Source organism: Ochlerotatus camptorhynchus, unplaced genomic scaffold (genome assembly GCF_037179485.1).
Source record: "Ochlerotatus camptorhynchus isolate MF236.1 unplaced genomic scaffold, CSIRO-AGI_Acam_v1.1 ptg000324l, whole genome shotgun sequence".
NCBI lineage: Eukaryota > Metazoa > Arthropoda > Insecta > Diptera > Culicidae > Ochlerotatus > Ochlerotatus camptorhynchus.
In genome coordinates this window covers 5,437,520-5,461,047 of record NW_027040812.1, presented here as the reverse complement: position 1 = coordinate 5,461,047, position 23,528 = coordinate 5,437,520, and the positions used below count along the sequence as shown (strand labels likewise).

Here is a 23,528-nt window from a genome sequence, read left to right as displayed (position 1 = left end):
AAAAGTTTGTTAGAAACAATGATTTGACCGATGATGAGGTTGTCATCAAGAACATGTATGAAAAACTGTTGAAACCATTTCACTCGCAAGCAAGCATTGCTTGCTGGTACGATTGATTTAGAAACCCAATCTTCAATGCCTGTTTCGGATCAATCTGACGATAATCATCTAAGTCTCACGACTGAGCAAATTCAGGACTTTTCAGGTAACTCGTGATTTATTTTCATAAAAAACAAGCATTGATCTTTTTTTTACATAACTTGTTAATTGCTAGCCAGATGGGCTAGTTTAAAGGGATTCCCCTAACCTCTGGTCTAGCCACGGAGATCGTCTGGGGTGGGCTACACTCGCCTCTTTTGTTGGCTAGCTTGAGCTTGAAACCCTGGAGCTTCAAGGTCGGCTCCTGGCTTGTCGACACTGATCAAAAGTACAAAACACCTCTTTATCACTTTTTCTTTTTATTCTCTCACTCACTTGTTATGTCTGTAGTGTGGGTGTGTAGATTGCTGGCCAGCGATGACGGAATTCTGCAACGGGTGGGGTTTTTCGGCGGCGGATGAACGGACTGTTCACAGTGGATGCCGGTGCTCGACGGTTGTCACCGTGTGGCACGACGGATGTGGCACTGGGGCTCGATCGGGTGATCGACGGTGATCTCCCAGTGGTTGTCGGTGTATTACCGATGGACGCTTGCTACACGGGTGTTGGCGTGTTAATGGACGCCCTCGTGGTTTAGCCCGTAATTAATGGGTCCTGGCTCTGTATTAGGTAGTTTCACCGGTATTTGTTGGCGACTCTATATTTTTCACTTCTCTTCAGAACTTTTAATAAACTCAACTTGGCAGATCGATCTATCTCGCGCAATGGCTAAAGTGAAAGAGAACCTTCTCTTCAGTTTGACCCAGTAGCTTCCCCCTTGACCTAAGCCGATTTCCACCTCCCTCCCACTTTTTCACCACTCCTTGTCCATATCCTTCTCTTGTTTCCAACGCCCACCTTCATCCTTACTCCTTCCCGTTATGTGTTCTGTGTTATGTGTTGTTGGTGTGACTGGGTTACAATATTTAATTGGACCGTTGGTTTGGGAGTGGTCTTTCATTTGCCTTACATATTTAATTATATTTACATTCAAAACAAGACAATATTGCATACAAGAAACTGACATACAGATTGAATTCACAATGAACACACATATACCCTATTCCTCGCTCTCGCTATCTCCTGATTTTTCTCGCTCGAAGTGAACCAATAGGGTACAGGAACCAAAACGGTAACAAACTTTATAGTTAATCTGCCAATTCTTGATGAGAGATCAGATGAGATTCAAGAATGCATCTCTTTGGAAGTGATAAGCAAATCAGAACCAGCTTTAAACAACGACCTCTGGAATACAGCGCTTGAATTATATACGGATAATTTAAGCAATACTGGATTAAGCGAATGTGTTAAAATCTTTCCTGTGTCACACGATATCACCATAAATTTAACTGATGCCATAGCAGGTAAATTTAAAGTTGTATGAATTAAAGATTTTGATGCATAAAATTATAAAATTTACAGATAACATTGCTACTTTTAGCAATACGTCCCTCAATGCCTTAGAATGCTCAGTAGAATCATCTAGCATTGGCACAGGTATACATGTTACTGAACAAGAGAAACACGTTTTGGTAGATATTTCTAACGAACAACGAGGTATGAAAAGGAAGATGAGCATTTCCACCTTCCTTGAATGTCCTGAAACTCCGAAAAGAAATCGTGTTCATCGAAATTACAAGCGCAAATTTTACCCTGTACTTACGGCAGGTGAACGCTTAGACGAGATTCGGCGAATCGAAGATGAGAAGATAAACACTGTTCAACAGAGGAAGGAAAAAGCTGAGAAGCGTGCTGAACGAAAAATTGAAACTGAAAAACTGAAAGCAGTAACTCTTGAGCAAAGGAAGAAAAAGGCTGAAGAAAAAGCTGAAGGTGAGAAACTGAAAGCAGTAACACGTGAACGTAGACGTCAGGAATCGGCCATAAGGAAACAGGAACGTGAAAATTTGCGACAGGAGAAGCTGCGATGAAGCTTAAAAAACGCGAAAAAACAAACGTGTTTAAAAACTTGAATCTTATCTGCTCGTAAATAATCTGCATTGTTTGTATTTTTAATCATTTTTTCCATACTTTCTTTTGAAATAGATAGAAACGCTGATCTGAAAACTTATTGGATTTCATCTCACCATTTCATTAAATCCAATAAAATATATAAACTGCGAATTAGTTATGCTCATCTCTTTCTTCCTGACATTTTGGCGCTTCTGTTGCGTGTATTTTATATGCATTGCATTGCTGTAAATTGAATGTTGAGCTTCCCCAGCTTCGCTAAGCAATCAGTAGTATGAGGAAGCCTTAATGCTCGCAACAAAGTATTCTTTGAGGCATTTTCTTCCATTATTACGTGAGAGCTTTCGTCAAGCAATTCATGAATATATATTTAATGTATGGCATGTACGATGGAACAAGAGATGAACTAGCCTTAGGCTAAAAATCTCTCTAATAAAGGGGAAAAAAAAAAAATGTACGATGGAACCCTGTTACCAATGAATTTGTGAAACTGTCCAACCAGTATAATTTATATATCATTTGAGAATCAAATCAACCCCATGCGGTTTGATAATACAATGCATTCATATCCCTTATACACAAGTACCATATACGAAAGGTATTTTAAATGGTTGAACCATATATAACGCAACTATAGGAACAGCCATACGCAACTATAGGGACATTACCGCAACTATAGGAACAAATACGTTCAGCTTGTCATAACTAATTTCAAGCTCCAATAGACTTTATTAAGTAGGTTAACGCTGTTAAATGATAGAAGAAGATCCACACTATCGGAAAATGATAAAACACTTCAGTATTATGCATTTTATTGTATCATAACTTAGTGAAATGAGAATTAATTGTGCTTAGCTCCCCCACTATTGGGTCACTTACCCTATAAAATAATGAAACAGAGGAACAACAGAAAACAAAATGATTTAAAACAAGCTACAAATGAATAATCCAAACAAAACAGAGCGCAGCTGGGGGAATCCATCCAGCTGAGATGTCCCGACGGCCCAAATAAATTCCTGCTATACCAAGTGGTAGATTTTGGCTTCTTTTAAGAAGGTTACTAGTGCTGCCAAGACCAAAGTATCATTCCCGAGCAGATCGCTGATGCTGGAAGTTAGGCAGAGTGACTCCCGAAGATTTTGGAACTCCGGGCAGTTGCACAGGATATTTTCTACGGTTTAGGGTACCCCACATATGATGCAACTTCTGCGGAACAGGCCTATGGATCTAAGATTGGGCCCATCGCTAAAAATCTGCTGTTTATCAATTTGATCTAGATGAACGCGTCATTGGGACGGTACTAATGGATAGTTTTGGTCGCTATTGAAAATTTAGTCGATTGCTGAATTTATGTATGGGCCCAAATTAGGGGCATTTAGGTCGATATTGCATCCATTTCCCCTACTTGGAATATCTCTGAAAATAATGAAACTGCTTAAAAATATTTAAATTTCTCTAATGCTCTCTAATCTTTTTTGAAGATGTTGGAACTTTGCTGAAGTTTTCGGAAATTCCCTAAGTTTCTTGAAATTTCTTTAAAGTTCCTGTAATTTCTTTGAAGAAAATTGAACTGCCTGAGGTTTTCGAAGCCATCCTAGAGTTCTTGCAATCCCCTGGAGTTCATGGTACTGCCCTGAAATAAATGTAACTTTCCTAAAAATCTTTGACCTTCCCTTAAAATTTCTGACCTGCTTTGAAAATCACAAAATATGTTTAGAGTTTTCTACAACTTGCAGGACTTCTCTTAAATCTCTTAAATCTTAAATCTCTTAAAATTCCTTGAACTTCTTAAACTTTCTCAAGCTGTTGCTGACGTTCACGATGTTATCCTGAATTCATCGAAACTCATGTTCAAAGCGTTTAAACTTGCCAAAAAGTCTGGACGTCCCTATAGTTATTGTTAGAACCTTACAGTCTCTGAGCCACCCTGATAATCTCTAGACCTATCTTCCATGAGTACTTGGAGTTACTCTAAAGTTTTCACAATTTTCCTCAAGTTTTCTGAACTTATTATGACTTTCCTGAAGCTATCAGGATATCTCTAAATTTTCAATAACTGTTTTAAAGTTCCTGTAGTTTCCCTCAAGCTGATAGAACAATCTCGAAGCTTCCTGAAGTGCCCGGAATTTTACAGAAATTTCTTTACTATCTCGCAGGCTGTCCACGAAACTTCTTAAAAATCCTTGGTATTTCCTTTCATTCATCAGAACACAGTGAAGCTGGCTACCCGCACGAGTCCCAATGCAGCAGTTGGCGCACACCAGAGAGCAGGGTGGATTGAGCGCTTTTGGTCAATCGTCACCTGCCATAGATCGATTCCCTTCCCTATTATCAGTCCCTTCTCGCCGAAAAAAAATCTTCCAACCGCCGATCTTCCTTGCCTAAAACTCCTCTCACAACAAATGCCCTTATTTCCACACCACATCCAACCCCTCCAGCGATCAAATTCGCCGTTTCTTCTTGGAACTGACCCAAGTAACAATTAATTAATTTAGCTTTATTTAGGAGGCTTTCAGCCTTAGGCCCTGCAAGCAGTGAGCTGCAGCCCACAGGAGCATCCATAGAAGGAGCAAGAGGCCGCACCGCTATTGATCGGAATCACTAGCTCTTCGGGAGTCGCTGTGGGCCATCTAAGTCAAGCGCGTCATACTAAAGAGTATGAGAACCCCGCTCAAATTCCTATTCCTACACAAAACACAAGCTCCTGCTGCAGTTAACAAATAAGATTTATTATATAAGACTACGTAGTCCTTCGTCACCATTTCGTACAACCCCATAGGGCTGTATATTTTAGTTTTTTAATTTGTTAGAAGCACAATTCAAGCAGAATTCCAAATTTCCACTGAACTTGAAGTGGAGAAATATTCCTACGCCACATTTCTCCAGTTCAAGTTAAGCGAAAATTTGGAAATCTAATATTGGAAATATATGTACCTGTCCTGACATGAGAATTCACACGGCTGGCCAAAACAAACTGTTTGTATTTGATGGGCACACCAAAACGATATAGTGGTTCTCAGAGTTTTGAAAAAAAAATATAGTTTTGTTCCTCATCGTGAAATATTAGCCCTGTACTTTTTTGTATTGGGTTTTGGGTGTAATTTTTTTTTGACGTAGGACTACGTCTTTGATTTCTATATGGGGGTACACTTTGTGAAAACCGAAAATGGAACATGTAACAAATTAAGAAAGATTTTGAACGTTAATAATTCAGCTTCCCCTGGTCCAATTTCAATAATTTTATCACCAATCGATTAGAAATATGGCTACGCATTGATAACAATGCTTCCGAATGTTGAGTTTCAACAAGAAACTATTGAAAAACTGGTAAATGTTTAGCATTGTCCAAAAGCGTCGAATTAACTAACAAATCCACCAATTACCTACATACATATGCTGCTTCCCCAGCACAGTCGTCAGAGAGTAGTAAGTAGACGAAACAAGTCGAAGTGGCATTCGCCTCCGATCCTCGGGCGCGTGCGAATAGGGAGGATGGAATTGCGTAATATTTTACACACTCATCGCAATGTTCAGAACCAAACGCAAATTCTTCGAGATAACCACCATCCGTCGTCTGGCTCGCCGTGGCGGTGTCTGATGTATCTCCGGTTTGATTTACGAGGTGTGCTGAAGGTGTTTCTGAAAAATGAGATCTGTGATGCTGTCACCTACACTAAACACGCCAAGCATAAGCAGCCATGGATGTCATCTACGTTTTGAAGTGACAGAGACGCACTCTGTTTGGTTTCAGGGTAAATCATCACAAACATTGGAAACAAAACGGCTCTTTTCAGGGCCACCAAGCTTATTACAGTAAAGAGTAGGAATAGAGTTCATCTGCCTGTTTGTCCATATTCAGAACCACCAACCATACAAAATGCTCATGTAATCAAACTGGAAGCAGGGATACAAATTGTTTTGATCAACCTTGATCATTTTGTATCGCCACGGACGGATATTTTCGATGGAAGAAGCAACAATCTAGCATCTAATTCGACGAAGACGGCAGGAAACATTTCTGGATCAACAATAGAATAGGGCCAATCAGCATTTCTAAACAAACCGTTCCAAACCCTCACAAATCGAAGGCCGCTCACACAAACCAACACCAACATCTTGTATCTTGTTTTCCGTACTGAGCTCCAATGCTACCGACGCCAGGGAGGCAGCTCCCAGAGATGTTATGCCTTAGAACATGCCGATGGCACCGACTGAGATTGGACCCAGGCCTGCTGGGGTGAGAGGTAATCACGCTAACCACCGGCGCCGATATCTATCACGGCGAATGAGAACGACCCAAATTTGAGTTTAGTTATCTCAGAAATAAGTGCAGGAACTCAGCGATGAGTAAATATTCTTCATGTTTTCCCAGGATTTTCCAGCGAAAAAATCCCGAATTTGAGAAAAGTAAAGATTGGATTCACTCAGTCTATTGGTACTACTCCGAGACTGAATAAAACTTTCGTCAATTTCCTCATTTTCTGGCAGATTTTTTAGGTTTTTCACAGGAAATCATGAGACAAATTTACTGATTGCTGAGTTCCTACACTTTTAGCGATTATGAGTGAAATAAACTCAAATTTGGGTCGTTCTCATTCGCCGTGTACGCAAAAAGAAAATAGCCAGTGTCGCTACTTGATAGCAAACTACTCATAATGGGAGGAGTCTTTGTAGCTTTTATACCACTTGGTTGCACATCATTCTGCTTTAACCTAAAAAGATATAAAGTAGCGCTGCTGTCTGGTATCAGCTCATGGTATTCATTCTCTGCTTGAACGTCAAGCAGTTCAGTTCGGTCTTTGCTCGCTCTGTCGAGTTGTTCTAAAGTTTCTAGTTTGTTCCAAACATTCGCAGTTTAATCGCGTCGTCAGTAGTGTCGGTCGCTTCGTGTTATGGGAAGACAGCGCTCCCGGAGCAGGCTCCGAGAGAAAACGGAGAAGAAGAACAGCGGTGAGGGTAGCTTGAGTGTACCTATTTCGAATAGGTACGCTACTCTTCCCACCGATGTAGGGAATCCCACCTCAGCCACGGTGAAGCGGTCTAAGAAGAGGAAGAAAAATCAAGGCCAGTCCGATGGTGCGAGTGGACGGGACGATGCCACCGCGACGAACGTCAGCGTCATTGGTGATTTCGGCGACGCCGTCGACAACGAAACTGCTGCCAGCCCGAGTGCAGCAAAAATGAAGCTTCCTCCACTGGTGGTCAAACAAGTCCCACTCAACACGCTGATTGGCGATCTTTCATCGCTCGGCGTTGCAGCTGAGTTTAAGCTCGGCAGGATCGGCACCAAGGTGATGCTCCGAACCAAAGCGGAGTACGAAGTGGCCGTGAAATATCTGAAGGATACCAAGGCGGAATTCTTCACGCACGACATCCCCGGTGAGAAGCCCTTCAAGGTAGTCATCAGGGGTCTACCAAACTTCGACCCCAAGATGGTCGAAGCCGAAATCAACCGGTACAAGCTAGCCCCAATCGCTGTCTTCCGAATGACAAGGAGAGATGAAAACGTGAAGACGTACCCGGATTGTCTTTTCCTGGTGCACTTCCAGAAAGGAACGGTGACGCTCAATGCGCTGCAAGCCATCCGATCGATCTACTCCATCATCGTACGGTGGGAGCCATACCGTGGTGGTCATCGTGACGTAACGCAGTGTCAGAGGTGCCTCAATTTTGGACACGGTACCCGCAATTGCAACATCAAGCCACGCTGCAGCAACTGCGCTCAAGAACACGCCACTTCCAACTGCCCTGCGGATGGAGCCGTGGCGATAAAATGCGCTAACTGTGGTGGTGCACATCAAGGCTCTGACAGACAGTGCTCCAAACGCGAGGACTTCAAACGCATCCGAAAGCTGGCGTCAAGCAACAATCAACCAGGACGCAAGAAGGACAAAACCCCATCATTCAGGACGGAGGATTTTCCGCCTCTTCGTGCTCCCCAGCAAAGGCAAGCGAATTCGCGGGTGCAACCCACCCCCCCTCAAGAAGCTTCCGGTGATTCTGCTGGTCAAAGCTCTCCATCCCCCCCTGGATTCTGGAGACAACCAACAGCGCAAAACAACAACCCCGATCTGTTCTCAGCGGATGAACTGATGGAAATTTTCGTCAACATGTCCGGTGCTCTTCGTAAGTGCCGCAATAAGCCCGAACAGATCCAAGTGCTCGGTAAGTTCATCATCCAGTATGGCGTCTAAACCGCTAACTATCGTCACCTGGAATGCTTGCTCTGTAAGAGCAAAAAAGATTGAGCTTGCCGACTTCCTCCGCAAGCACAGCATCGACGTGGGCCTTCTAACCGAGACCCATCTAAAGTCCGGCGACAGCTTCTGGTTGCCTGACCACAACACTATCCGGCTTGATCGCACCAGCTCCAGGGGGGGTGGTGTTGCGGTCGTCGTCAAGAAAGGAATAAAATACCACACTCTGTCCCATATCCGCACCTCTATCATCGAGGCCCTTGGTGTGGAGGTGGAGTCGTCGACTGGATACGTCCAGTTCATCGCCGTCTACTGCCCTCGACAGTGTGCCGCCAGCAGTGGACTAGCGGCTAAATTCAAGAAGGACCTGTCCACCATCACCCGTACCGGTTCCCGCTTCGTAGTTGGAGGAGATCTGAATGCTCGCCATGAGGCCTGGCGGAACTACCAGCAGAACCAGAACGGTCGTCTCCTGTTCGACCACTCACAGCATGGGCTGTATTCCGTTTGGTTTTCGGATGAACCAACATTCATCTCACCGGCGGGCAACCCATCGACGCTAGACCTGTTCCTGACAAATATCGGCTTGTCCAAGCCGGTAGCCTTGAACGAACTCAGCTCCGACCACCAACCGGTGGTGGCTGAACTGGGCTGCAACGTGGCTCCTGCTTCAAGCCTGCGCAAGGACTACCATCGCGTTAACTGGGCCCAGTTTGGACGCGTGGTAGACAGGCACATCATCGACAACCCGCCGCTTGACACCGTGGAGGACATCGACCGAGCGTTGGAGGGACTCCACCAAGCCATAACCGTGGCTGACGAGGCGTGCGTCCGACGAGTTCCTGTGAGGGGTAAGTTTATTGCCATTGATTCCCACACCCAACTTTTGATTCGCCTGAGAAATGTTCGTAGACGCCAGTTTCAGAGGACTGGAGATCTGGGCAAAAAACGTGAAATGGCTGATCTGAACAGACAGATTGCTTCCAGAATGGACTCACTCCGAAATGAAAGTTTCGGGCGTGTTGTCCAGAATCTGGACGACCGCTCCAGACCATTCTGGAAGGTAGCCAAGGTCCTGAAAACTCATCCCAAACCCATTCCACCTCTCAGAGTCGAAAATGATGACGATCGGCTTTTAATCACCCCACAGGAGAAAGCAAATGCGATCGGCGAGCATGTCGCTTCATCGCATTTGCTTGGCTCGAATATCCAAAGTCCGCTCGAAGATCAGGTTGCGCAATGCGTTCAAAACCTAGATGTCTCCCCTTGTGTCGTGCCTCCGGCGGATATGATTACAGTACAACAAATTTGCTCAGCGCTGAAATGCACCAAGAACATGAAGGCTCCCGGGTTTGACGGTATATTCAACTTGATCTTGAAGAGACTCAGCATGAAAGTGCAGTCTCTTCTAACCGCTATCTTCAACAGATGTTTGGAACTGCACTACTTTCCAAGTATCTGGAAAGTAGCAAAAATCATACCAATCCGCAAACCCGGTAAGGATCCAACATTGCCTTCAAGCTACAGACCAATCAGCCTCCTTTCAGCGCTGAGCAAATTGTTCGAGAAACTCATTCTCAATCGTTTGCTCAAGTTTGTCGAGGAAAATAACATTCTCCTTCCGGAACAGTTTGGATTCAGAAAGGGGCACTCCACCAATCATCAGCTAGTACGGGTGATGAATAACATCCGAATTAACAAAGCTGTATCCAAGTCCACAGCCATGGCCTTGTTAGACGTTGAAAAGGCGTTTGACAATGTTTGGCATGACGGACTTGTGTACAAGCTTTGTAACTTCAACTTCCCATTACATCTGGTTAAAATCACCCGTAACTACCTTCAGCAAAGGTCGTTTAAGGTATCGTTGAATGGTTGTCTTTCCGACACGTTTTCCATCCCAGCAGGAGTGCCGCAAGGCAGTCTGCTGGGCCCCTTGCTTTACAGCATTTATACTTCCGACATTCCTCCCCTTGGAGACGGTTGCGTGTTTTTCCTGTTCGCAGATGATACCGCAATAGCCGTCAAAGGAAGGATGCCTCGCGAAATAACGAACAAACTTCAACGATGCCTTAACGCCTTTGCTGACTATGCCACCACGTGGAAAATTAAAATCAATCCCTCCAAAACACAAGCGATCATGTTCCTCCATCGGCAATCGCCCAAACTGAAACCGGCTCCATCTTGTACTGTAATCATGGATGGCACAAGGGTTGAGTGGTCCGCCGATGTAACCTATCTCGGGATGTTGATCGATGAAAAGCTCCTCTTCCGTTCGCATGTAGAGAAAACTGTAGTCAAGTGTTCTGCCTTGGTTAGGTGTCTGTATCCGCTGATTTGCCGCAGATCCCGCCTCTCAAAGGTGAACAAACTGGCCGTCTACAAACAAATCATAGCACCTGCGATCCTCTACGCTGCTCCGGTGTGGGAATCATGTGCACAGACTCACAGGAACAACATTCAGGTCGCTCAGAATAGAGTGCTGAGGATGGTTCTTGATCGTCCTTTCGACACTAGAATAACAAATTTACATGAAGAGGCAGGCATTGCCAAAATAGATTCCAAAATTAACGAAATTAAGACTAAATTTGCACAAAAATGTAATTTATCAGAACATGCTTTGATAAGCAATTTGTATATAGTAGGTTAGGTGTACATAGTAGCTGTAGGTTAGTTGTAGTTGTAAATAGTAGTTATAGGTAAGTAGACTCCTTTTTCCAATTCAAATCAAACCAATCCCACCAAGGTGGTCATACTTTAAAATAGGCCTGATAGGACTAGAAACTGCAAATAATAATTAAAATCTCACTGTACTAAAGTTGAAAAGACGCATCTGTGTCACTTGAAAAATTCATACATGTAAACCACACAAACACAAGAAATAAAGATCATTTAACTAACTGGTATCAGCTCATTTTCGCTTCGGACGGCGTGGTCAGCAATAGTAGCAGTAGATCGTGGCAAAGGAGGTGCCAATCGTCATCGCAAATTCTTCGAGATAACCACCATCCGTCGTCTGGCTCGCCGTGGCAGTGTCTGACGTATCTCCGGTCTGATCTACGAGGTGTGCTGAAGGTGTTCGTGGAAAATGAGGTCCGTGATGCTGTCACCTACACTAAACACGCCAAGCGTAAGTGGCCATGGATGTCCTCTTCAATAAAACGGCCCTTTTCAGGGCCATCAAGCTTACATCAGTAAAGAGTTGGAATAGAATTTATCTATGCTTGTTTGTCCATATTCAGAACCACAAGCCCCCAACGACCACACAAACTTGGAAGCAGGGGTGCAAGTGATTTTGATTGATTCTCGTAATCAACTTTCTTTTTGAAAAAGATTACTACAAATTTGGATCGCCTACAATTCAACACCGGAAAGAGTTGAGGTAATAGATATTTCAGGCATAACATTTGATAACGTCACAAAAGCATTTGTAAACAAACCTTCTAAGGCCCTTTACACGCGAACCAAAGTACGCCCACGCAAACCAACTACATCATCGCATAGGGGCAACTATCACTTTTCCGTAAGTGGTATTGGTTTGCGTGGGCGTACTTTAGTTCGCGTGTAAAGGGCCTTAGAATGTTTGTTTACAAATGCTTTTGTGCCGTTATCAAATGTTATGCCTGATTTGATCAATTAAAAGAACTTAATGCTCTTCACATTTATTCCGTCCACTAGCGGTCCTACGTCAAGCTTCCGTTCGTGCCCCTAGGCACAGACCCTTCTACTTTTTTTTTTCAAGAATGACTTTTTCATAACTTTTGAACCACTGGGGATTTCAAAGATCAATATATCAAATGAAAGTGAATTAAAAATACATTTGAGGAAAAATCTAAAACGCAACAAATTGTATACTTGATAAATGCAGATTATTTCTATATTTAAAGGCGCTGTTAATGTAATCAACGTAATGTTAAGTAGGTTTGCAGTGCAACTTTGCTAATATGTGCGCAATAAAATGCCCAATGTTCCTTTAAGCGTTTCTGTGCTCAGCTTGTATAACAGAAACACATGTAGATTTATATTTCTGCGCCCAGTTAGTATTGATTGATAAAAAAACAAAAAATCGGTTTTCTGAGCAGGTTACTCTTGGATTTTAAGTCGGTCTGATTGAGCATGTGGTCGCGAAAATTTGTGTATGGGTATGCTTAATATTTTTTTTATGCTCGATACGAAACGAAACGGAATTTTTTCATCAAGCATATTCCGTGAAATACGCGAAACGAAATTTTCGAAAAATTGTTTCACGAAAGCGAAACGTTATTTTGGTGGCAAAAATTTGCGGAATCAAACAGAATTTTCATAACATTCCGTGGATTATTTTTTATCATGGTGGTTTTAATAGGGTTAACAACCCCATTTCCGGCCTATTGAGCACAACCCGCACTTTATCTTTCTTAATCTAGCGCAGCTTAGCTCCAAACGGAATTTTATTATTACTGATGGCTTCCAAATTTATTTACCTTTCCGTACGAACCGTAAGATTTGATAAAGAGAAACCAATCGTTGAGATATTGTCAAAAGTCCAACATTCACAGATAAAAATTCTGAATTTTAATAGTGATGTAAACATTCATTCACGTAAATTTGTATTTCATTTCACGCAACCAAGCAACTTGTAAACAATGTTGTTTACAACAATGGGCTTTTGTATACAATATTTGCTACATTGCATGAAATGTATCAGAACTTTACATGATATAATAATGTAAACTTATATGATATGTGACACTCCATTTATGTGCATCATACTGAACAGAAATTTACACTACTTTTTCGAACTGTGTTGCTTCTTGACGCCAAACTCGGCCTACCGATTCTAAACTCGGCCTAACGCATTGAAACGCCAATGAATTCACTTCGGCCTATCGGATGAAGATAAAAATTGATTCGGTCGAAGCGCTTCTTTTGTAGTTGTGAATTATGGTTGCAACCTTCATATCACGCGTTCTCATTGACTTCATTCGGTAGCTTTACCAAACGCATAATTGATTTGTTAATTCTGAGATCATGGATTTATTTGATGTTTTCTGCTCGATAGGCCCAAAATGGGCGATTAGGCCGAAGTATTTCTCTACCCTACTCTTGATTTTTTGAGCATTGGAATGTTTCTTTATTTTTTTTTTTGAGTACTTTATTTGAGTAGTGTTGTGGGACTAATCTTCCAACTCCAGTGAGAAAACCGATATCTGCTGTGTGGTAAGCTTTGATCTAGAGTAAACAATTTATTGTTCCTCACAAATTTACAATTTTGGTGACCTTAGGAAATGTTAGGATCCTATCACGCCTTCACGGATATTAGTTTGGGAATTCACTGTACTGCATTTAGCAATATTAAGATTATGTTACAGCGATACTAATTTCGTTGTTTTAATTGTTTTAATTAGTAGCTGTAATGTGTAATAGTGCTCCCTTTTCCCATCCAAAATATTGTAAATCTCCACTAACCTCGAGACAACCGCGAGTATTCGGTTCAGTTCCTTTAACTTTAAATATAAGACAGTAATGATGTATAACAAAAATGATAACTCGGCTCTGTAAAGTTTATTCGATTGAGCCTGTTATTGTAGAGTAATTATTAAAAAAAAATGTGTAATAGTTGAATTGAAGTTCTAGTGCATGCAGTCAATGTCGTAAATTAAAACATAAATCAGCGTAAGAATTCAGTTTCCAAAGAAATGCACACGTTTCCTGGTGTAAACTAACACTAATCACTAGCATGGATTTAGTTCTAAGTAATTCACGTAACTTTACTCTAGGTAAGTTAGTTCTAATTTTAGGATAATCAACTAGACTACCATAGGCACGTAATACCGCCTTTTTTGGCTATAAACGGGCCTCATCAGAACTTACAAATACCGGTATAGCCGTTGTACAGCTGTATATATAAAAGGCGAAATAACGTGCCTATGGTTTTTTTTTTTTTTCTTTGGTTTGTTTTTTCCGTCGATCTTGTTTTCCGTGCTGAGCACCAATGCTACCGACGTGCCAGGAAGGCAGCTCCCACACCTGGACCCTACCTATCGACCCATCAACTCATGAACCGGGGACCAACGGCTTTACTTCCCATCCGAAGGAAGGCGTGATCAGAGATGTTATGCCTCAGAACATCCCGGCGGCGCCAACTGGGATTGAACCCAGGCCTGCTGGGGTGAGAGGTAATCACGCTTACCACTACACCACCGGCGCCGTTAACGTGCCTATGGTTGCCAAACTCAACTTACCTTTGATGAAATTGTCGTTTAGCTCGAGTGACAAAGACTAAAAATAGTTAAAATGGCCAAAATCACATTATTTCCTAAAATTTCACTTCCATGACTTGTTCAACAGATTTCTAAATTTGCTAATTATCCCAGCTTTCCATCAAGAGCTGACGCGATCCAGCTGTTTGAAAACTGTTACTCCTGTAACTTGAGAAATTCTTCACCACTCTACGGCTCAACACGGGAGTCGACGCCGGTAAAAACGTCAAATGATAAAACACATATGGACCTCACATCAGTGTTTCACTGAGTTTTAGTTTCTTCCCACTCAACAACAACGGGGAGAAATACATATAGCATAAGAAGTGCTTTATAAATATATGTGCGTAGCGAAGCAATATGGGAATATATGGATGGTTAGATCTTCTACAAATGCAGAGACACACTTTTTTTTATTTTCAAATACGTCGACACATCGTCTAAAATTGAATCCTAATTACTGTTCAACTTTGACCTCACGGGAGAGCTGAACTGTCTGCCACATGGTATGATACAGCTCCCGTTTGGCGTTAATTACTTTTGCAGCTGACACGTTGGTATATGTTGTGTGCGTAAGTCTCCCAAGGGAAAAGAAGATAGATTGCCCATAATCCATGATTGGTTTTCTGTTCGATTTTGAAAAATGTGTCCAGCTCAAAAGTACCAATAATAATAATTAGTACTGGCTTTATTTGTTCTGTGTGGTATCTAAATTGCCTCTCCAATCAGATTCCCAATAAATTCCTCGATCGTGCAACTCTATCGATCGACCTCACGTTCCGTAATAGTTGGTGCTCACTTCCCAGCATCGATATCCCTCTTTCTCTTTCATATTGCAAAGCTATTGTGCACTTATCAGCATCAAGAATGAGGAAGATCTTATAGCAATTTATTCTCGTTCTTGAAATTTATAAGTTCGTGAACTTATGTTTACTTGTCCTTCCTTGATCCTACCACCAACCACGTAATACCTCGAACAGCAAAGGTAGATTATAACCACATGGCGAATATATCTTAATCTTGTGGCAAAACGTGCATGCACCAAACAAAAAAAAAGCTGCGCTGGTAAAACAAACAAAAGCCATACTTAATGTCCTACACTGATGTTGACCAAAGCGGAACGGGTAGGTATTATCATTATCGATCGATTTTCATCGTCAATTTTTATGCAATATGCTCTTTCTCTCTACCCTGTCCCCCGGGATGATCGGAAACATCGAGTGCTCTACGCTTAGGTACGTTGTAGGGCTTTAAAGACAAGGCCCTATAGAACATGTTTGAGGGAAAATATGCGGACGTGAGCCGTAATCAGCGACGATTAAGACGAAGTAATGAAGGAGATTTTGTCCGGATCGCGGATTTTATGTGGATTTAGGCGCAACTTCTGCAGCGATGGCAGATACAACGGTTGATCTTCCAAAAATGATGCTGCATAAAGTAAACTGTTCGTATTGTGAGTCCAGCAGCACTGCATCATGAACTCCCCAGCATTGTTGGTAGGAGGAACATAACGAGTCACGTGTTCAAACCCCCTCCTGGAATACCTGCAAAATTGGGAAGCTTGCACATTGTCCATCTAACCGGTGGAATCGACAAGCTGAGATACAACGTTCCATAGAATTTGATGAAAAAAAACTGAAGACCACCTTGTTTTCGGCGTACCACGGCCCATGTTCCGTTGCCTCCTTGGGTGCAGTTGAGTTTAATCACGATCGGTTTCACTTATTATTACCCATTATATTTGTTCCCCAGAATGGGCTTTTGTATCGTGCCAGTATGTGTACTGAGAATAACGCTGCAACCGATGGCTATCTTTTATTTTTGACGATTCTATCAACTGAATTTTCCCTACATGTACCGTGAAGGTGGGTTATTCCACGCAGCTTGTTATTCCGCACACTTGACAGTCAATTTGATATTGGTCATGCAAATGGTTAAAACAAAGGTGTAAATCTGTATAATTATGTCTCCTTATGTACGTTCTAGGTAGCTGTCAAAAATATACGGGATTGTGTAGATTGTAAAAAAAAATGCAAACATAAATCGAACGAGTGGTGCTCAACCGGTCATTGCAATAAAATCCGTTAGTTGTTAAGCTTACAACCTACCTCGTAAATAATTATTTGTTTCATGGATTTACATGAAAATTTTGTAGTGCAATGGTGTTGATCAAGTAAATGAAATTATTATCTGCCATGTTCATAAATCAACAATTAGTTTCTAAATCTTTTTAAATAACAGAAATAGTTATGCACGGAAAAGGAGCAAATGCTTTATTGTTGTTTATAATTCCGCTCTCTTACTTACTTCCTTAACCTGGTCCGACCTCCCTCAGGATTGCACCTGCAGCACAATGTTACGCCAATTCACTCGTTCCGTGGCTGCTTGTCTCCAATTTCTTGACCGTCCCACACTTCCAAGATCCTGCTCCTCTTGTTCTAACCACCTTGCTCGCTGTGCTCCTTTTCGTTTTGTACCGGTCGGATTCGAGGCAAACACCATTTTTGCAGGATTGTTGTCCGGCATTCTTAAAATGTGTCCCGTCCATCGTACCCGTCCAGCTTTCGCAACTTTCTGGATACAGAGTTTGCCATAGAGTTGCGCCAGCTCGTGGTTCATCCTTCGCCTCCATACACCGTTCTCACATACCCCGCCAAAGATGGTCCTAAGCACTCGTCGTTCGAAAACTCCCAGTGCATGCTGGTCCTCCTCGAGCATCGTCCACGTCTCGAGCCCGTAGAGAACAACCGGTCTTATCAACGTCTTGTACATGGTACATTTAGTACGAAGGTGAAGTTTACCCGATCTCAGGGTCGTGTGGAGTCCGTAGTAAGCACGGCTTCCGACCATTATACGCCGATAAATTTCTCTGATGCAGTTGTTTATCGTCGTCTATCCTTCTGAATTAAGGATAAGGACCCATACATGGACCCATACGAGGTACACAAATTCATCCACCACCTCGAACTCATCTTCGTCGATTGTCACGCTTCTGCCTATGCGAGTCCTCTTCTCCTCGCGTTCCTCCAGCTAACAGATACTTTGTCTTCGGCGTATTGAGCTTGAGCTTGAGCTTGGATGACCGTACATTTCAGCAGTTGCTACTCCGTGATTGACAAGAACCAGCGAAATTGCACATAGATCCAAACGAATGGGGCCTGGGATGAGCTATCCATTCTCTATGTACACGTTTCGAAGGTTCAATACTTTATATGGTCAATAACGGCGCCAGCCACGTCCTTACGGTCATCGGGGGAAGGGAAGGATTGTTAGTTCGACAACCGTTGTTACTAGAGACCGAATACACCTCTGCATCTCCACGGTTGTCACAGGAGGGACGTTTTGTTAGTAGGGAGGATAAATGAGATCTGGAATCACTTTGGAAAGTGACGCGATCTTTTAAAGCCTGACAATAAAATTATGCAATCCTACGAGCACAATTGTGTAAGGGGCTTGGGATTAAACCCATGATTTTCTGCCCCGTAAGCAAAAACGGCTACCATTAGGCCACCGGGCCCACTTTTATCACATAAGACTAATACGACCGACAACAGTGACGCGATCTTTTAAAGCCTGACAATGAAATTATGCAATCCTACGAGCTCAATTGTGTAAGGGGCTTGGGATTAAACCCATGATTTTCTGCCCAGTAAGCAAAAGCGGCTACCATTAGGCCATCGAGCCCACTTTTATCACATAAGACTAATACCAACAATCAATACGAAACTAACGATTTTAAATTGGCTCACCACTTTAGTAGCCTATTGGTCCCAAGCAAACGATTAACGTACCCTATTCTAGTTGAAATTCTATTACTACACTATGTTTGTTTTGATTCGCTATGAAAGTTTGACAGATAACATCAGGGGTGTGTGGATTCATGCAGAACATGCAGGGATGAGTGAAATAGCTTGGGACTGCTTGGGACCGTTGTTCTGGTACTGAGTGAGCCAAAAATAATAATGATTTTCTTCGGGACCCAGTGGTCTTAGAGTTACCTCTATGCTAATACGACCGACAAAAAAAACACATATAAACAAATGGCTTACAAAATGGAGAGACAATCAGCGAACCATAAGCGCCAGTTAGCTGAGGCAAAGTGAGACGCGCTGTGTCTTGCAACCTCCGAAGTAATACGATAAGTGGTCCCAGAAGATTACGGTCAAGGTGTCCAAGACTTTTTGAAGCTTTCCTAAATCTTACTATACATACATACATATACATACATCTATATATAGTCATAAATAAATAAATAAATAAATAAATAAATTAATTAATTAATACATTCATACATACATACACATACTTATAAATGCACATAAACATACACACATACATATACATATACATACCCAACATATGTACATTATTTGGCAACCTTGTCTACCCGGAATCAGGGATGTGCTGCAATGCCTGAGCCGACCCTAAAGACCCATCATCATCACAAATACTTTCAAACTCTTGACAGCTCAATTTGCGCCAAAATTACTACCAATCTGATTTCAATATACTCGGTGCTTTTCTTAGTTAACACTTATTAAGCCACGCAGTCAGTTCATTTTGGTTTTAGATCCCTTATTGCTTTTACGAACAGGAATGGATTTTGAGAGAGATAATAACGGAACCCGTTTTTGGTTATTAAATATCCCAGGAGATGGAAATTGCCTTTTTGGGTCGATTGTTCATCAAGTTTACGGGATACCCCCGAGTCACAAACTCTATGCTTTGTACTGTCTACAAATGAGACAAGCAGCCGTCGAAGAAATTCGCAGAAATATGGAATACTACTTCGTAACACTTTCTGAATTCGCTATGGAAATCATAAAGCCTGGTATTACCATCAAGGAAAAGGTGCATATCTACATGGAAAATTTACAAAGACCAGGATTTTGGGGAGGAGCAGAATCAATTTCAGCCCTTTCTAATCACTTCAAGGCAATTATTGTTATTCATCAGAGTGACGGTGAGGTTGAATTCGTTCCCACAAATTACGATACTACTGCTGCTCCACGGTACCATTTATTCTATCGTGGCGTCTTGAATTCAAGAACCCACTATGACAGCGTGGTGTGCTTCAGGCCTCATGCGCTAGATTTAGTTCCTCCAACTGGCTATCAATCCGAAAGAATTCGCACCCTGGAGTCTGATGCTTTGTTAGTTCGGTTTAACGGTCCAAACTCTTCCGTTTGTTCTGTAATGCATCAGTTGTGTGGTAGTTTGCCATATGAGGAGACTCTAACTATCGTTAGATATTTGATAGCCGGAGAAATTGAGAGACACCCCGACTCTATAGTTCAATCGTGTGGGTTACCCTATGAATCACAGGAGGAGGTATCCCATTTTGTATTCCTACTACGTATAGGATGCCAGGACGGAGGCATGGCCACGCTTGTTGTGCTTTCTGCGCTGTTTGGAATAAGAATATATGTCCATAGTCCTTCACGGAATATTTTCCGTTACGATCCAGCAGCCCGTGACCCTGTTCTCACTATACATGTACTTGAAGATTTGGACAGTATTACTGGTGCTTATGGCAGCATCTTGGCCTTACATCGATACTCTGAAGCCTCTGGTTCACGCTGTCGGCGTCTTCCTGATCCACTGATAGTGGCACAAAAGCTAGCGCGTAAAGAGATTTCCGATTCACATCTTCCGGTCCTGATTGACGCAAAGCATGGTATCCGCTTCGCATCATGGAACGTTAACGGTTGTCGAAAAGTGAGTAAGCGTGAAACTATTGACGCTGCATTGCTGGTTCAGAGAGTCGTTGTTGCAGCTCTACAGGAGGTTAACTTGGATTGCCAAATGATGAGTACTGCGAATTATCGATGGATCCTGGGGCATCCTGCATCCAGCAGGAAGCGTGGCTTAGCCATTCTCATACGACACGGTGTTGATATGGAGATTATAAAATACGATGATGCTGGACCATCCCTACAGTGTTTAGAGGTTTCTTACAAGGTATGATATAGAATAATATACCATAAGTTATTATTAACTTCATTTATATATTGTATCTCATTCTATGTAGATTGGATCTGCTCGACGGTGCTTGTTAGTAATAAACGTTCATGGTCCAAATCGAAACGCTGAATGTTTCTTCGCAGAACTAGGTAGATTGTTATGCCAACAGTCTGACACTCGTTACTTGATCGTCGCCGGAGATTTTAACAGCCATTTGACTAATGTCAACCTGACTGCAGATGAAGCTCTCCTTATTGGTAGTTTTGCAGGTCATGAACAATTCAATGAAAATGGTCAACAGATGAGGATGTTTTTGAGTTTGTACTCCATGGCTGTTCGATCAACACAACACAACTCAAACAACAGCTTCAAGTGGACGTGGGGTAATGAATTTTCCAGAAGTCAGGTTGATCATTTACAGGTACAGTTTCAACTGATCATAAGCTATTAATTTGTAATATAATCGAGACTCGTACTAATACAACCACTCCTGATGATCGAGGGACTATATCATTCAAGGCATCCAGCATACCTAGGAAGAACCTAAATGTAGCACTTTTGAAGAATACAGGTGTTCAGAAGAAATTTCGTGAAAGATTGGGTCTGCAAGAGGTAGCCATTTCATCACAGGACAGCTTGGAAGATAATTGGAATTTCTTAAAGGAGAAGATACAAGGATCAGCATCTGCTGTATTGGCAAAAACGTCACCTATTCCACCGGATAGAGTCTGCCGATTGGCTTTCGCCAAGGTTAAGAAACTCTTGTTCTGGGCAAATCGATCTTTTAATCCAAAATGGACTTATAAGCTCGCTGAGGCAAATGAAGAGTATAGAAAAGCTTTGAGAAACTTCGAAGAGAAAGAGATCGAGAAGTTCTTTCGAGACCTTAACCAGTACCCAGCCGGAGAAAGGATCAATCGCACTTTCAGGTATCTCAAGAGGTTCAATAAGAAGAACAAACGTCGGTCGAATAGGGTTCAAATTCGTTTGGATGAGTGAATACCTAATAGCTATGGTCCCTCAATGATTCCTGGAAATCTGCCTGAAGATTCTACAAGTGTCATTCCTAACCCTCCTACCTTGAGTGAGGTGCAGCAGATCATCAACAGTATGAAGAACGGGAAGTCTCCTGGAATAGATGGTCTCTATTCCGAATTTTTCAAATACTGCGATGAGCGAACGATTCAAGAGCTCCACAGCCTTCTAGTGAGAGTTTGGAACGAAAACAAGTTGCCCGAGGAGTGGAAGAGAGTTCTGGTAGTTCCAATACCAAAGGTTAGGAACGCTAAATCGGTGGATGAGTATAGGCGTATTAGCCTAAGCTGCACAGCATATAAGGCGTCTTGGATTCTACAGAAACTTCAAGGATCAATTGAGTCAATAGGACTTCACCAAGCTGCATTTCTTCCGGAACGGTCAACAACTGATCACTTACATGTGTTGCAGAGGATTCTGCAGGAACGATGGAATGATGGGAGACCTCTTCTATTGATGTCCCTTGACATTGAAAAGGCGTTCGATCAAGTGTCTCTTGATGCACTACCTGCCATTTTAAGAGGTATGTTTTATTGATGTGAATGACGTATGCTAAATCTGATTTAACCTCTGGTTTCCTCTCCTTTTCTTCTCCCTTTCAAGGCAAGGGTGTTTCGGACCTCTTCATAAATCGGATTATGGAATGTCTTAGAGATGAACAGCAGCAAGTGTTGTGGGGAGGGCAGCTGTCGCGACCTTTCCACCGCAGAAGGGGAATCAAGCAAGGTTGTCCCTTATCACCATTCATCTTTAACTTGCTGATGGAATCTGTGCTCGAATCAGTTGAGGATGAAATAGAGAATCTGAAACTGAATCAGTCGGAGTGTTTTACGCTTCCCATGATTTTAGCGTTTGCGGACGATCTAATAATCATTGCGGAATCGAAGGAGGATGTTGTGAAAATTTATTCGAAGCTGCAAGAATACCTATCCTACGTCGGACTCAACCTGAATGAGAAAAAGTGTAAGGCACTTATACGAGAGCCAAATGGCGAGGCTTTTTCGGAAATCGTCATCAACGGGGCAACGTACAAGACGACAGAACCTCTGCGATACTTGGGGGTATACTTAACCTCCAGATTAGAAAGGCCAATGACTACGCGCACGAGATGCCGAAATGCAGTTCGTATCTCTAAAGCCGTTATGCAATTTCTTAAAAAGTATCAACCAGACTGCAGAATTGGGCGAATCATCGATGAAACTGTTATAGCACCTGTTATGCTGTACGGCACACAGGTTGCCGTACTAACGAAATACAGTCGAAAATCGATACGGGGATACGAACAACAAATCGTGAAAGGGATGTCCGTTCTATGTAACAGTTCGGATGGATCTGAACTTCCACGGTCTGTAAATCAATTGCTGCAGAAACGGCGGATCACCAAGAAGGTACGCATGCGGTGGTGGGGCCATGTACGGAGACGACCCTCATCTCATCCACTACGCTGTGCAGCTCGTCTGAGAGCACAACATTTGCGTCGCTGCAGACCTAGTTTTACTTGGTAAGGCAGTATCCATCAAACAATACAACGCTACGGCGATCTTACATACGAGCAATGGAAGGAACTAGCGATGAACAAGGAGGCATTTCACAAAAAGTTACTTGAAATCTACAATCAGCAAGAATCCGATTCCAGCGATTGGGGTATGGCCCTGAAAAAGAGTCACTGTATGTTTATTAACACTCTCCTTTTCTTTTTCAGAAACCAAGCCAACCTCCGGGTAAAAAGCTCATCCGAACGTCAAGTTAAGACGTATAATTTAACTTTGCACTTTTGCTGAAAACATTGCTGATACCATTTCTTCATCTGTTTTATTTTTCTATAAACTGACGAAACTCCAATTTTCTGATTGCCATTCAACAACTTGACTAACAACTCGATACTTTGTCTTCGGCGTATTCACCTTTAATACAACCTTCTCTGCTTTACGTTTCAGCCTGGTGTACTGCTCCGCCACGGCCTGAAACGTTCTACCGACAATGT

The 23,528-nt window shown here is 42.4% G+C and overlaps 1 pseudogene; it reads left to right on the top strand.

Moving 5' to 3' along the window:
* Positions 1–23,294, top strand: part of LOC135707976 (uncharacterized) — a 38,929-nt pseudogene extending 15,635 nt beyond the window's left edge.
* Positions 23,295–23,528: the final 234 nt, after the last annotated feature.